The following is a 17,033-nucleotide window of genomic DNA, read 5'->3' on the forward strand; positions in this document are numbered from 1 at the left end:
CATCTCCTACAGTAGCAGCTCCAGATTGTGTTTACAAGTGTTAGCTGGTGGAGCCTGCAGTGCAGCCGTCAACCAGCAGCAACTGACCAGGTAAGGAAGGAGCGGACAGGGGAACAGCCATTACTGCTCCCTATTAATCTGTCTAAACTGTCTTTTTACCCCTCTTTAACAATTGCTTTATTCTGCTATACGTTGCCTGCAATTGTATGTTGTCTTTCAAGGGCAATTGGGCCCTTCCAGATAATTCACCTCTAGGTGTATGAAAGCTAGACTTTTTCCCCCTTTCCAGGAAATTCGTATCTAGGTGTTTTTTTTTTTATCTGCTGTATGTTTGAAACTTGGTCTTTCCTTTTATCCTTGAGACTTGATTCTAGATTGAATTGATGTTGTGTTGTAGCTGCTTCATGCTTCTCACTCACCTGCTTGCAGTCCTCCCTTGACACCCCTCTCCCCTCCTACTCTCCTCTTCTCTCCCACTTCACCTGGCAAGGTCTCTGGATGGCCCTGCTCTGTGAGAGTCTCATCCAGCAGGCATTCCCCTGTGCCACCTGAACTTCTAGGACAACACTGCCTCCGTTGTCCAGCCTTGGTGGACTCTGCAATCACTCCTCGTCACTGTGCTCCCTCCCTCTTCACCTATAGCACTCCTTTGTTCACCCTCTCCCCTTTAGTGCAAGTGAACCTGTTCACTTGCACTTTATGCCCCCAGCTCACCTCTTCCGCCTTAGCATTACCCTTGTTCACCATTCTGGTCTTACCCTTCCCCTCTCCTCATTTCTGTTCCTGCACTTGCACGCTCCAAATTGTCTCATGACCTAGTAGACACACAATTGTTTGCCTTCTTCCCTACTCATCCCTTCCTACTCCCCAAACTTTCTGTTACTGCATTTGCATGCTCCAAATTGTCTCACGACCGAGTAAGAACGTTATTGTTTGTCTTCTTCCCTGCTCATTCCCACTTCACCCACCTCTCCCCTCTTTTCTGTTGCTGCACTTGCATGCTCCGAATTGTCTCATGACCTAGTAGGAACGTTATTGTTTGTCTTCTACCCTGCTCATCCCTTCCTACACTTCCCCTCCTCCGTACTGTTCCCCTCCTCCCCCCTAGCCCCACATTTCTATTATTGCACTTCCATTCACCGAATTTTCTCTCGATCAAGTAGGAATGTTATTGTTTGTCTTCTTCCCTGCTCATTCTACTTCACCCCCCTCTTCCCTCTTTTCTGTTGCTGCACTTGCATGCTCCGAATTGTCTCATGACCTAGTAGGAACGTCATTGTTTGTCTTCTTCCCTGCTCATTCCCACTTCACTTCCCCTCCTCCCACCTCTTTTCTGTAACTGCACCTGTATGCCACAAATTGTGGGCGCATGCACTATGCACACAAATCTTCCCTCACACAATCGTACAACAAACACCACCTAAGCCGTACCAACTGAAAACAAACCCAGCACACAGTGACCGTTTTTTCCAAAATGACGCTACCAGCAGGACAACAAAGTTCTCTAGTGCTTGCCCTCTCTATCCCACTAACTAAATCCTCTCACCTTCCTTACTTTTAAGATCCGCCAGAGCCCACGGAGACCATGGAAATGGCAGCTGTGCACGCTATTAATCATAATAATATAATATTAACATACCTTATAGAACTTCTCGCTCCCACCGAACGTACAATCCTCACCTGCAGCCCCTGCATTCATGCATCTCAACTTTTCTGAACTTGACCTGCTACTTAAATCTTTTCCAGTCGATGTCCCCATGGTCAAAACGGGGGGCCTACACCTCACCAACATTGGTAAGGCCTGTCAGCTTCTGCTTGCCGCTGCTCTCTCTGACCAATACCTAGTTTACATTCATACCCGTCCTAACCACACTCACTTCAACTCGCTTGTTCTCAACTTTGTATACACCTCTCTCAACTAGTCTATGCTCTTCATTGTAACCTTTCCCCTCTGACCACTCACCTGTTTACTTCACAATCTCCACCCTGCCTCGCGCTCCTCTCCTTAATCCATCCCCACAAATAAGTACAAACCACGCTCTGCGGTCACACATCTAGCCCAAGCTAAACCCTCTCTTCACACCTGGGACTCTCACCTGGGACTCTCATTTGCCCATTCCATTGAGGTCACCTTGGAAGGATAGAGTTGCATCCTTGCCAGCTCACTCAGCTGCCACTCTCCTGCTCACGCCTACATCCCCTCTCACCCTCTGCCCTAAAACTAGAATATTTTCAGCTTCCCAAAAGTTGAAGCAATCCAGCATCCCCGCATTAATTCCTAGCAAGGAGACCTGTTGACGAGGAGAGGAAATTACTGACGGGCCCATTGGTCAGAACTCACCCTCAAAAACTAGTTATACAAGATAGCTGCACCAGGTGAGGACAGAGTGCAGGATTCACATACTCCGGCAAGATCCAATAATCAGGACTCAGTAAATTGGCTAAGGGAAGTCTGTTTAATGATTCATACATCAGCGAATGGAAATCAGCAGCATCGCGATCACCTGCCTCACCCCGACTTCCCCGAACATTAGTCCAACAGCCTCTTTTATGGGCAAAATCCGTCATCATTGACATCTATTTCTACAAAAAAATCATCATGAAATACAATTGGTTGGGAAAGGTAACTTAAGTATAGGTGCTATATCTGTATATGGAAATAACGCAAGTGGATTGGATAACTCATATCGGGTGGGCATCTACCACACGTGATTGACGTCACTACAAGTACGACATCTCATTGGTTACAGTGTCTATAGGATCCTGGATTACATGGTCCCTTATGATTGGGCAAGTTACACCCCTAAACATAAATCTCTATTTTAATTAGCAGCTTTAGAGTGGACACCCAGGTGCCTAGTGTCACAAGATTCACCCTTCCTCCCTTCCATCAATCAGTGTTTTAGGGCTGTGTGTCAATTAGTTGGCTGGGTATTGCCTCGGATCTGTAGTCTCTTATCAGGAAAGGTTATGGCACCCTCTGGTTCTGGATGACATCAGGCGGTGGTACATCTTCGCGCCTGTCTGGTCACGTGTTGGTTCACCGTGAATCTGCTTCAGTTTCCAACCTTTTGTGCATTTAATTCTGTGTGCACTTGGCCAGCTGCATGGGCCTCTCTTATCTTGACCTTCACGGGCGGGCTGGTATTCTCTGTAGTTCACCTCCCCTTCTCTGGTTGACCTCTATCTCCCCGGCATAAGCCTCTCTTTGTTGAGTTTCGATTCCGCTCCTTCTCTGGTCTTTGCTGGGTTTCTAAACTCGGCCTGTCAGGCCTTTGGCCACCTGGGTACATTTCTGCTTTCACAAAATAGAGTTGCACGTGTACATTGTGCAGTATTGAGGTAGATATATGGTTGGTGCTTGCCGCTCTACTCTCCTACAAGGTATTGCAAGCAGTATCGATTTCTTAGCCTCTTGCATTTCAAGCTTATTTACACACATTCAACAGGGCGGTTGCTTCCATCTTGCCTTATGGCACCATTCTCTTATGTTTTAACAGTGTCTCTCCCCTGCATCCATTATCATTATCCTTGCGGTTACTAGTACTGGCATTCGTGCTTTCAGTAGCCAATGTCTGTTTGTTCTTGGGGCTGCTCGGGCCCTTGGTTTATTTTCATTGGCCTTCCATTAAGGCTTTAGGGGTCTCCTCGTGGACCGTGTGCAGGTATTCCTCATTCCGTATGAGTGGCTGGTATGGCTGTCTGATAGGGTATCGTGCTGCCCAGGGTTGTCGCGTTATGGCTGCTTCAACCGGTATTGATCTCCTTACGTACAAGGGGCAGAGTCCCAGTGCGGCTCTCTGTTGGTTTATTTGCTCCTCATACATCACGTACCACGGCGAGTACCTTACTGGCAACTCGCAATGGGGGGCAGGGGTGTGGGTCATATCTGGGACCTCCTCTACGCTCCCCCCTCTGGTCAGTTCATCGACCACTCCAGCTTCCTCCTTTATATTCAGTTTCTTTGATTCCTCAGCTTCTTGCTCATCGCCTCCTGGGTTTACACAAGAAGGCGTGAAAGTATGCAATTTTGGTGTCCATATCTTTCTCACCCCTTTCAAGCTTCCTGCTGTTCTCACATGCTCATCTTTGTTCCAGGTCATCAACTGGCATTGTACATTTGGACTGTAGTAAATCCATTTGCCTTCATACCTTCTTCGTTTCTTGGGATAAGTGAATTGTGTACCTTCTGGTGCAAATTTACTAGCCTTCACAAAGTCTTTTATGTCCTCATCTGTCAGGTCTCTGGGCTTCCAGCCTGTCTCGACATCGACCATCATTTTCATCCCGATGGCCTTCTTTGCTGTTTTCTGGCACTGTGTGATGGTTATCTTGATAACACAGACTCCTAGCAGCACCATTGCTAGCAAAGCTACCAGGAACTTCAATATATCTGCCATCCATTGTGGGACCCATTAGAATAGGTTCCCAAACCAGCTGTCATCGTCCACTTCATCTGTCTCATCGGTCATCTGGTTTTTCAGGGTTGTTAACATGTCTATGGCCTCTGTGAGGGTTCCATTTTCTTCGTTGTGTGATGGTATAAATGTGCAAAAACAAAGAGGTGATGGCTGGAAGGTTTAGAATGAATTTTAACCACTGGCATTGCTCTGGGCACCCTCCAGACCATCGTTCTTCGCCTGCCAAGCCATTACAGAAAGGGAAAGACCATATGCAAATCAGGCTTGGTCCCACCCCAAAAGGGGCAGTCCAGCCCGAACTGCCAGGTCACATCCCTTCTGCACGAGACCACAAGCATCCCCAAACATGTTCCGGCCTTGTTGGGCCTCATCAGTGAGGAGTAGCTTGTGTCTCTAGGCCCAGCAGGCACGGGACCCACGTCTGGGCATACCCTTTGCCCATGGTTATGATTAATTCAAAACCTTCCAGCCATCACCTTTCTGTTTTCCTATGGTCTAAATGTGCAACATGATTCTCCAATTGTTGCGCAAACACCTCCATCCATTGCAGTGATCATGTCAAGCACATATCTGTTCTAGAGGGTCATCAGTCTGACTGCTCTCATCTCTTCTTTGATCACATTGAATCCTTTTATTGTGGTGTTGATGGTCTACAGTAACTCCCATCTCGTTATCTGCAACCACTTGGTGTTTGCACCAACTTGGATATTCGGCAAGAGTATTGTTTTAAATACTGAGGAAGTTAGGCTGAACAGCCTGTGTTCGTAGGGAATGGCATAAAATGCGTCCTCTGAAGTAATTCTCTCTCTTCATCCTTGACATTACTTCCACAGACCTCCTTTTCCTCAGGTGAGTGTCTGCTTTCGGGAAACTGTTCAAATTCAGTTCATTTTTTGGAATCACTAGTGCTGGAACATGTACGTACCCCAGTGTGCATATGCCTACCCAGTTCCTCGGTGCCCTTATGTATGCCTTGGATCCACATGCCCCATAGTGGGCCATCAGGACTGCAGTCCCTTGTGATATACTGTCATGATGCCTACTCCCGGGAAGCCATTTCAGGGCCAGCGTCCCCGAAAGCAGACATCATGTCCCCAGGGAGGGACCCATCAACCCCTTATAGGGGCTCTTTGGACATTGTCCTGGCGCCTTTGGCGCCAGGCTCATAGAAGGCATCAGTCCTGGCACATAGGCGCCAGGCTCATTATGGGAGTGCTTGGATGGACTTACCTGGTGCAGACCATGCTGCCGGATCCAGACCTCCTTGAGGTTTGAAAGGGACTATTTTACCTATGGGACTATTTTACCACTCGGGCGTGGCTGAGGAAGAATACTTACCTGGAACTACTTTGGGGGGCTATTTAAACCACTCCCAGACAGCAGCTCACGCTTCGCGTTGTTCTGCATCTAACAGCTGGACGCTCACCGTGTCTGCTCCTGCATCCTGGCTTCAGCCACGCCCGCCTGCAACCTGGAACACCTGAAAAGGAAGGAAAGGAGAGAAAGGTGAATAATTGAACTTTACCTACCTCCATCTGGAGTCCGAAACCATCACTCCGACGATCTTGAGAAAAAGACATTATTTTTAGAGGCGCATCGCATCGCTCGCTGCAGCGCCGCGTTCCACTCACCTTCACGAGGCGCCCTCGGGCTCTTCAGCCACCATTGGCACCATCCGTCGCCTTTCAGCGCCTAAGGAGAAAAAGAGACAAAACAAAGGTAAGCGAAGGAACAGATTGAGGAAGGCCTGATTCTTCCACCTTAAGACTTACCTGATTTTTGTTGGGACAATCTTTCCACACCTCGGGTCGGCGCCACTTCTTTGGCACTGCCGTACCCCGGCCTCTAAGGGGAAAAAAAGAGACAAAACAAAGGTGAGCGAAGGAACAGATTGAGGAAGGCCTGATTCTTCCACCTTAAGACTTACCTGATTATTGTTGGGACAACCTTTCCTCACCTCGGGTCGGCGCCGCTTCTTTGGCACTTCTGTACCCCGGCCCCTAAGGGGAAAAAGACACACGCATTAGTGGGTGAAAGCAAGATCACTAAGGGAACCATCCATCAAAAAGACTCACCAGAGTTACCTTCGGCGAATCCATTCCTCTACGCGGATTCTTCATCCTACATCTGAAATAGAGAAAAAGACAACGGACAATTAAGGCTTGAACTTTTGCAACTGAATACTTACATCCTCATATCGGAAAAGTCAAGCACCAAACCCGAGATCCAGTGAAGTAACTGGAAATCAACGCGCCCCTGCGTTGGAAGCAGGATGGAGAGCTCGTCCTTTCAGACTCTAAGGTGAGACTCTACGGGGAATCGTGGAGGGGGTTCGAGGATTGTGAGAGGGGGAAGGGGGGAATCCGACACATTATCCAGCAGACAGTTAATCCCCTTTTCCATCTACAGAAGGATTCGTCTACGGGCCAGACAGGCGAGGTTTGGGGGTCCGGTCCAGTCCGTCTTCCGAGTCCTGCGCATCACCTTAGAAGAGGTCATAGCAGTCCAGAACAGATCGGCGCCTCTGTGGGAATCAGGTGAGCGTTACATATACCTGGGGCTTCGTATATTCACCCGCAGTTTTGATTCTCCCTCATTTTCCTTGTGCCATTACTTCTAAAGCACAGTTTCGGGTTTTCCAGCAGTACTATCTGCAAGGGTCCTCCTCTGTCTTTGACCCATGTCAACAGCTTCACCAATTTTGTCCACAATGGTCTGCATAGTCTCTGTGAATTCTCTATTGCTTCTTTGCAGGCTCCAAGGACCATCCAAGCTCGGCAGATTACTACTCCTTCTTCCCATCCGTCTGGGGAGACTGTTTTGTCCTTGGTTCTTCCATATTTGAGCTTCTTCTGCCATTTTCCCTTGGACGTTCAGTCTTGAGTTTATTTCCCACCTTATTCCTGATTCCTTGACGTCAGGGTTTTCATACCTAATCACATGATTCTTGGTGTGCGCCCTGTTTCTTGTTTTGATGTCCTGGACATATCCGTCTTCATCAGGGTAGCCCTTTTCATTGGCCCATATCAACGAGGCATATCTCCCCTTGAATTGTCCTCTGGTCTTACACATTGCCACATGTGACAGGCAGTGTGCTATGGGGACATCTTTTTCTTCAGCCACACAGATTTTGGACTTGCCCATGCTGTACGGCTGGAGTGCACAGACGAAACATTCTCCTTCTGATTGCCTTCATCCAACTTCCTTCATGTGCTGGTACCACATGTTGTTTCCAAGATGGGCCGTGCTGTCCAAGTAATCGTTTAACTAGTCATCGGTTTCATATGGACTTCTCTTGATCCTTAGCGTTTTTCTGTGGTTGGCTATTACTATGTCTCTGAATGCGTGTGTACTGCTCTTTCGTTCAGGCAGTCTCTCGAGCGTTATCCTTGGTGGGGCAGGTTTCATTTCCTGCCCTGCAGTAATGGGGGAAATTTTGCGCTTCTTTTCCTTCCCTCCTGCATTCTTTTGTAGACCTCCTCCCACCGCATGTGATTTATCATCCTTCCAACACGTGGCTGTTCGTAGGCTCGGTAGTTACTTCTGGCGTTGGAGCTGGCGTACTCATTATCACAGCTGTGGTAGTTGTCTTGCTCAACTCCTCCTGTAGCTTCTTTGCTCTAAGTATGAGTGGAAACACATACTGAACTACTGCATGTGTTTTCTCAGTGAGTTCTTTTGTTTCTTCCTCTGTTCTATTGAGTGCTTTTGCTATTTCACTTCGGGTCGGTTTCTCACGTTGCTCCCTGCTTTCTGGAGCTGCTTGTTCCACAGGTGATTTCTCTCTTTCAGTTGGTTTTGCCTGCGGTTTCGTAGCCATTGACACTTGCCCTTGTTCGTGTGCACTCAGTGTATTGGTGCGTGCCGTGGACAGTGCTATGCTATCATTCATTCCGTGCTGACCCTGTCTACAGCCTTTCTCACCATTCATTACTTCAAGTGTATGCATGTTACTGCTAATTACATTCAACTGTAAATCGTTTGCTTTATCATCAGTTTTTCTTGGAACAGGGATGACAATGTAAGGTCTGGGTGCTTTTGTGGGCCGCAGATGTTCATTACCTGGTGGATGCACAGACATTGGGACGCTTCGTGCACCGATAAAAAATGCAGTTCTAATAGTTAACGATAAAAATATTACAATAGTCACAATGCATATACATATGACGGCCTTAAAAGACAGTTTACAGCGTCTCCTTCCGGGAAACCGGGGCGCCCTTCTGCTGGTGGCACGACTAAGTTACTGTTTTGGGCCCCCATTTCAATAAAGTCCATAGTCCACTATTTATTTATGTCTTCATTCTGATCTCGTTGTTCACAGTTCAGCAAATCAAAGTTCAGCAAATACTAAAGTGACATGTGCTGTTCAATGTCCCCCCTCTTGCGAGTGATGATGATAGTCTCTGAGTATGGAGTACAGTTCCTTTGCTAGACTATGGGAAAAGGTTAGACTACCGTTATCAGCACATCACATTCATCCTGCATTTGTTGTGGGAACCGCATTCCCAGGGCACTCTTTAAACTCGTCATGGCCCTGAGGATATGCAGGACAATGTTTTCAGTGACACCATGAAAAGATGGATTCGCTAAAAATCACGCAAAATAAAATATTGAAAAAATAAAAATAAAAAAATACAAATAAAAGTGAACATGAAAAGGTAGGAAAAAATAAGAAAAAGGTTAAAAAAAAGGTAAACACGGCAGTGAAGTTTGTGTTTCTGTTCCTTTCACTTGGTTGTTCGAGGTCGAGTTGATGAACAGTCTCTCTCTCACCCATTTATTCTCCTGCGTGATAATGATGAACAAATAGAAAACACAAAACAAGAAAACTATGAACGGATGTAGTTATCCTTGTTTCTGCTCTTTTCGATCTGTCCTAAGTTGGAAGCATGAAGAACTGTGTCTTTTGTGTTCTTGCCTTGTCCCCGGCTGGGGATGATGAAAAAGGTTATTTTGGAACGTCCCCTTCTAAGGCTCTTCTTAGATGTGGATGTCCATTGTTGCTTCTGAGGTGTAATGCAATAGCTCTTAGGAGCCTGTTCAATTGGGCATTCTTTGCTGGATCGCTAAGAAAGGCAGGCACATCAACGTTTCAGGGTCTGCCCACTAGTTCTGGAAACTTTTCAATGAGATGAAAGAAAACACGAAAAGCATAACAACTGTCTTCAGGTGTTAATGACATGTGTTCTGGTTCTTTGGCTAAAGTCACAGGCCTTTTCTTGCAGTGTGATCAGTTGTTTTGTTTTCTTCGATCTGTCCCTCGTCGGCTAGTCTCACTGAAATCTCCTCAGGAATTCTTGCTGGAAATTGGACAGCTCCACCTGGAGCATGATGCCTTGGAGGAGTGCACCCATGTGTGGGGTGTTGGCCGGATTCCTAAGAAAGGTGATGACATCAACATCTGCAGGTCTCTGCACCATTTCCGGATAGCCTGTGACTAATCGAAATAAAACGTTGTGTGCCACCTGTGTATCCTAAGGTGATAGGGACATTTGCCTCGTTTGCTGGGTCCTAATCACAGTCGCTTATTTTGATGCAAACAAGTTTTGCACTTTCCTGCTGCGTGAGATGCAACCACGTGGTTCAGCTTGTACCACACTTGGTTGAGAAAGTAATTGTTTTTTGGATCACTTATGAATGTCAATGTATCTGTAGTTCTCCTGATAAATCCTGGACATTCTTTTATGATGCGGAAGAACAAAGTATATGTGATCTCGTCAATGATTACTTGTGGTGGAAGCATCTGTGTCTTTTCCGCTGTGTTCGGGTAGTGTAATGAAAGTTTCTGTTATGCCAGTCAGTAGTTGTCGGATTATTTTCTTGTTTGCAGGGTCTTGAATGAATTCAGTAACGCTGGCTTCTCTGCCTGTAAGTGAAGGGTAGGACAGTACTACCAGCTGAAAATATGTGAGCACATCCCACTTGAGACTTCTGCTGGGATGAACCATATGTCCATGAACAAAGTTTTGGTCTTACTTTTACTTCTTATCAGAGTCTTAGGTTTTAAATGCTTTGTGTGGCTTTCAATGTTCATGAGATTAGCGCTTCTGTTGATATGAGTACGCGATTTTCTTCTTTTACCCTGCACCTTTGGCTGCACAGGGTGTTTGCTTGCTTCTTATTGTCTTTTTCATGCCTATAGAAAAGGTTCAGCGTGGACAAGATTTTCACAAAAGTTCTTTTGTTGGCTACATTGAATGTTCATTTAATTGTCCTTTTGTCACCTTTCACTTGGTCTGAAGAACTGTCTTGTTTTGAAAGTCTCACTTTTATATTTTCTTTCTCCTCGTTCTTGTAACTTGTCTGCTCATGCGTCCTTCTTCCTTGCATAGTTCTCGTCTGCATGTGCTGCAGTCCTTTCCTGCTATCTGTGGATTCCTCGGCAATAGATGTAGTAGGAGTGCTCACTCCTATAAAGAGTTTATATCATTCGTGAAGATCCAGGCTCTTCTGCCTTTGAGCTTGACAGCTGACGGGGTGCAGTCATCTACGATGAACGGGCCATTAAACCACGGCCCGTCACGGGACGCGATCTCCAGGGAAGACAAAAGGCGCGCATGGGCTCTGAGCTGCGCCGGCATCAGCAATGTCTGTTGTAGTTTGTGCTGTGTCGTCTCTTTTCTGCCGTTGCTGCAGCTGGCCTGAAATAACAGTGTAACTGGATGTGAGACAATCCAGATACGCCTTCATCTCCTCTCCCAGAACCTCCCTAGTTGACTGGGCATCACATCTAGCTCTGTCTCGGGGGTAAGAGGGGTCCTCATCCTTCTCCCTGTGACTATTTCGTGCGGTGTTAGATGATGGTCGGAGCCTGGCTGGTTCCGAAGAGCATACAATGCCGGTGATAGGCAGTGCATCCATCCCTTTCTTAATGTGAGCTTCAACTTGGCTATCCTTTCTTTAAGCAAGCCGTTGATCCGTTCACATATCCCGTTTCCCTCTGGGTGATACGCTGACGAGAATTTGTGCTTTATACCAAGCAACAAGCTAATCTGCTCAAATACTGCATTTACAAAATGTGCCCCATTATCAGATCTCATTACCTCGCACACACCCCATCTAGGGAAAACCTCCCTCACCAGGAATTTAGCAGCACATGCAGCGTCAGGGTGTGTACAGGGGCCTGCTTCTACCCATCTGGAGAAGGGACACACCACCACAAGTAGATACCTGTACCCATACACACCTGAATCATATCGATATAATCAATATGTAGGTGCTGGAAAGGTCCATTTGGTCTGGGGATGACTCCTCTCATTACTTTTAACGTGTGCCCAGAAGTGAATTGCTGGCAGATAATGCAGTTTATCATAAAGAATGCAACATGCTCGCTAAATTCGGTATAAACCAGTCTTCCGCGAGCGTTGCAGCAAGATTTTCTTTTGACATATGAATGGGGTAGTGAAGCTGTTCTAGCGCTGCTTTTAGAAGGGCGACAGGCATTACTGGTTTACCAGTGCTGTCTTGCCTCCACAATCCGTCAGAGGGTTTTAAAGAACACCCTCGACGCTTCCATACATTTTTCTCCTTCTGAGGTGCCTCCCCCCGGAGCTCCATTAATTGAGATTGCCCTATATTGCTATAGGCTTCTGGAGTGGCTTGTGCTACCATTATTCGTTCATGGGTACGTGCCACCTCCACGTCCATGATTGTTTCAGTTTTGGATGCCATACGTTTGGCTTCCGTGTCCACTTCATGATTTCCACGTGACACAAAATCTGTCCCTTTGGTATTTTACGACCGCTATGCCCACTGGGAGCTGTAGTGCTTTTATCAGCCTGTCCAACAAGGCTGCGTGTTGCACCGGCGTGCCGTCTGCTCGCAGGTAGCCCCTCCTCTTCCAGCGTGCTAATCCTGCGTGCACTGTTGATCTCACATATGCGGAGTCACTGTACACTGTTACTTCCTGGTCTGCATGGTTCTCGATGGCGAGTATCAATGCCACTAGTTCTGCAGCCTGTGCCGAATAGTGAGATGGTATTTGCGCACTGACAAGTATTCTGACAAGTATTTGGAACTCTCCATTCGCCATGCCTGTATACCTTTGCCCGTCATCTTGGTCAATTCTTGATGACCTGTCAATAAAGACGATCTGTCCACTTGGCAGGGCATTTTCCTTGACCCTGGGATCTCATCATAGTATTCTTCATAGTTTGCACAGTCATGCACAGGTTCTCCCTCTGTGACTGGCTTGGCTATAAACATAGCAGGGTTCACAGTTTTGCATCGCACTATTTTGATCGATGGATTAGAGATAATCACCTCGTAGGCTGATGCTCTTTGCAAAGACAGCGTGCCCTTTGGCTACTCTAGTATGGCGAATTGTGAGTGCTCAACATATAATGTCTTGGAGCACCCCATCACAATGGATGACGCCTTCTCAATGGCGAACGCAGCGGCAGCTACATTTTGTTCGCACTGGAAGTGGCCCTTCATGACCGGGTCCAGACTCCCGCTGTAATATGCTAGGGGTTTATATCCCAATGAGGTACGCTGCACGAGCACTGCTGTCATAAAACTGCCATCGGTATGAGAGAACAGATAGAATTCCTCTGCATAATTAGGAATCCCGAGAACTGGGGCCTTACATATTACCCCTTTGAGTTCTGTAAACCCCTTCTCCATTTCTTCATTCCATTCAATTTCTTCTCTTGTTGCCTGGGCCTTTTTAAGGGCCTGTAACAAGGGCTTGGTATATGAGCTGTAGTCAAAGACCCATGCTCTGACATAATTGCACAAGCCTAAGAAGCTTTGCATTTGCTTTATTGTGCGTGGAATGGCCGTGTGCATGATAGCCTCGTCCCTTTCCGGGGTTACCTTTTTCCCCTCATGTGAGATTAGTTGCCCTATGTACAACACCTCTTGTTGGCAGTACTGCAGCTTGTCCTTGTCTACTTTGTATCCTTTCTCAGCCAATATAGTCAATAGCTGGACTGAGTCATGTCAGCATTGTTCTTCAGTGATGCTGCAGATTAGAATGTCATCTACATACTGCAAAACAACACTGCCCACCGCAATATTGCTTAGGCCCATTTGCAGGACTCTGTTGAAAATAGATGGAGACTCGCAATATCCCTGTGGCAACCTCGTACTTTTCAGCCGCATTTGCCTGAAGGTAAATGACGTCAGGTCTTGTGAGTTACAGTGTAGTGGGATCGAGAAAAATGCATTTTTCAAATCGATCACCGTAAAGTATTTTGCCTCAGTGGGTATGTTGCACACAATTGTGGATGGATTCAGGACTAGAGGGAACTCGGCTTCGACTATGTCGTTCAATGCTCGTAAATCCCGGATTAAACGCCACCACCCTCCCTTTGATTTCTTGACAGGATAAATCACTGTGTTGCAAGGTGATTCTGACGTCACAAGGATGACCTGCTCCATCATGGCAGAGATTGTCTTTGCAATCCCTTTATCCACTTCTCTGGACATGGAATATTGTCGTGCCCGTGGCAGAATTGCCCCTGGTTTCAGTTGAATTTTTACTTCGCCGGCCCCTTTCAGGAAACCTTTGTCATAGGGCCCTGTAGTCCATACATTGGCCGGCACCAGGGCCATGTCGTTATCAAAGTATTCTGGACGTACTAATGCTAACATCATCCTCTGCGGTACCTCCCGCCTGATCATTTTGACCCAAAATATGAGACTCACTTCCACCCGCGCCTCTTCTAGGTCATGGTGTTCTTTGAACAGATCATCATCAGTGATGTCAGTCACTCGATACCCTTCTTCGATGGCGATAATCGCACACCACGGTCTGCCCTCATCGTCACATCCCTCAACCAATAGCACTTTTCCTCGCACTGCGGCAGAGTGTATCATTAAGGGAAATACTTGCCCCTCCTCTTCGTGCATGGGTATTCTTGGCCTGAATAGAAACTCATCTGGGGTTCTCATAGTTTTGTCTGTGAGGCCTGGCAACCCCGCCATAAGCACTCGTTCGCCATATGCAAATACTTCTGGCTCCAGCAGTACAGCTCTCATAGCTGCACATCCAGAGTATGCTCTGATAATTTGGCACACGTTTGAATAATGCATTCCTGGGGTGGAGCACATTATGTCATCCTCAGTGAATGAGATGGTCATATTCAACTTTGTCATCACGTCCCGACCCATGATATTTACTGGAGACTGACGAGAATACAATAAAGGTACATTCATGTCGCACTCTCCCACGGAAACTGGGAGTGCATCAGTAAAGGGAACTCTGCTATGAGCTCCAGTAAAACTCTGGGTATCTATTGCCTCGCTGGACAAGGAGAACTTGCCTACTCGTATGCACGAGCGTGTTGCACCCGTGTCAACTAAGAAGGAATATTCTTTCCCCCCATGGTGACATTTACCTTTGGTTTCCTGTTAGGGTCTGGTGTCACTGATAGGATAGAACACATCAGAGTTCTCTGTGAGCCGTCCTATTTCATGTATAGGTTCGGTCCACTGTAGGCCTGTGGGTTTCCCCCACCGGAATTAGTGCCCTGAGCCACTTGCGGCAGTGTCTGCTGGAGTAGTCCCTGCAGTACATTCCGCATGTTCTGTGGCTGGACCACTTGCTGTGCCCCCTGCCGCAAGCCAACTGCCTGCTGCTGCATGGCATGGTTTTGTGTATTGCCCTGTTGTGGGGTAGTAGGTTGATTCACCGTTCCTGCCCCCATCCCTTGATTGTTCTGCCACATGCCTTGGCTTCTGCACATGCACGCCACATGTCCTGCACTCCACACAGCCAACACAATGGCGGTGGTCGGGCCATCTGTCCATCTGGCATAGCTGGACTGCCCATTGGTGCACTCTGGATACCACCTTGAAAATTTTGAAAACCTCCTTGGTTACTTCTAAAGCCTCCCTGATTGCTCTGCCATCCTCTTCCTCCAAATCCCCTTCCTCTCGGGTAATATCCCGGGTTACCCAGATTACTCTGGGGCGGGTTAGCTGCACGCTGTGCACTCGATTCGGCTGGGCTTGTTAGCATGGCGCCCTCGAGAGCATATTTTGAGAGCTTCCTTTGCACTAGCTTCGCCTCTTCTCCCTTACGCGTTGCCTCTTTCTTTCGATTCTTTTCTTGCAACAGCCTACAATAATGTGCAATTGTCAACTGGATCTCAGCCCACGGTTTAGCTTCTATTCCTACCAATTTTTTTAGCTGTTTTTGCACCGGTTCTGATAACCCTTGGCACAATATATGGTAGAATACAGGGATCGATTTCGTCCAAGACTCATGCATTTCGAGCACCCACGCGTCTTGAAATTTCTGAATATAAAGCAACAGATCCTCTGACTCCTTCATTTTTCGAGTCATTATAGCTCCCATATCAGATGTGTCTGGATATAGCGTATGCAGCGCTTTCCATACTGCTGCTCTACAGTTATTAAATGGCGCTCCGTCATGAGAGGTGTTAGTTATAGTTACCCTAGGGTAGCCTGCCCTTTTCCACACATCGTCTTTTCTTTCTCCAAGTATAGCAATTAGGAGACCCTTGATGTCCCCTATGGCTAGGGTGACGCCCCCTGTCATTTTTTCTAGCTCATGCATCCACTTCCCGGCTCCCGATGTCAACATTGGAAGCTTATTTTTGAGATTGTCTCGGTCCATGTGTGGCCATGGAATATATTGCGGTCTTTCTCCCCCCTTTTCTAACAGTGGGAATTGGAATGCACAATCTTCCTTACCCTTCTCTATACCCCCTCGGTCTCTCACCGGGGTGGCATTCCCGCCTTGCTGTCTACCTGGCAATGCCCTTAATCTATCATTATAGGCAGGTGCCGATGCCCCCCTCTGACCGGGGCGCGTGTCTTCATCTCGGCTGGACTGTCCGGCGAACTTCGGTGTCCTACTTATGGACTCGTCCGAGCCTGACCACTGTACCTCTTGACTCCCTGGGAGCCGCGTTTCGCACCACCTCCCTTCGTCATACATCACTTCCTCTGCTTCTCCATCGGAGTCTGACTCTGAATACTCCCAGTTTGCACAACTTCTTGCATCATCTTCGTTCTGCCCATTTTCTAGTCTATCTAGGGAACATCCCCTACTCTCACTACTTCGGGTGACATCCTCAGTGTCATATAACGGAGTGCTCTCTAAGCGCTCATCTTCCCTTCCTTCTTGGGAGATTCGTTCCAGTCCCATCTCATTATATATTTTATCAATCGCTTCCCCAATGTTTCGGTTGTCGAAGTCATCATCAATAATTGTCCCGCTTGTACTTGGTACCGCATTGTTTGCAGGAAAGAATTCTTCTATGTCTTCCCAGTCTACAACAGGATTGGGTTTTTTATCTTCCGATTGCAAATATTCTAAATCTTGCGCCCTTTGCCTGCGTTTACGCTCTGCTTCCTCAGCCATTTCTATTTGCTTCTTCGCTTCCTCTCTAGCATTATCTTCTTCCCTCATCTTTTCATTTCTACGTTCTTTTGCCCTTCTACTTTCCTCATCTTCTAGCTTTTTTACCTTTCTTTCGTGTACTCTCTTCTCTTCCTCTAACGTAAGCCAGTTCTGCCTGTACTTTTCATAGGCTGCATATTGTGGGCGACTGAGCGGTATACCTTGCTTTTCGTGATATAATTGTTCTTGCCGCAACCTATCCTTCTTTCTTGCCCTTTCGTTTCTTATGTCCACTT

The sequence above is a fragment of the Ambystoma mexicanum genome, chromosome 13, assembly GCF_040938575.1.
Source record: "Ambystoma mexicanum isolate Mex_15411 chromosome 13, UKY_AmexF1_1, whole genome shotgun sequence".
NCBI lineage: Eukaryota > Metazoa > Chordata > Amphibia > Caudata > Ambystomatidae > Ambystoma > Ambystoma mexicanum.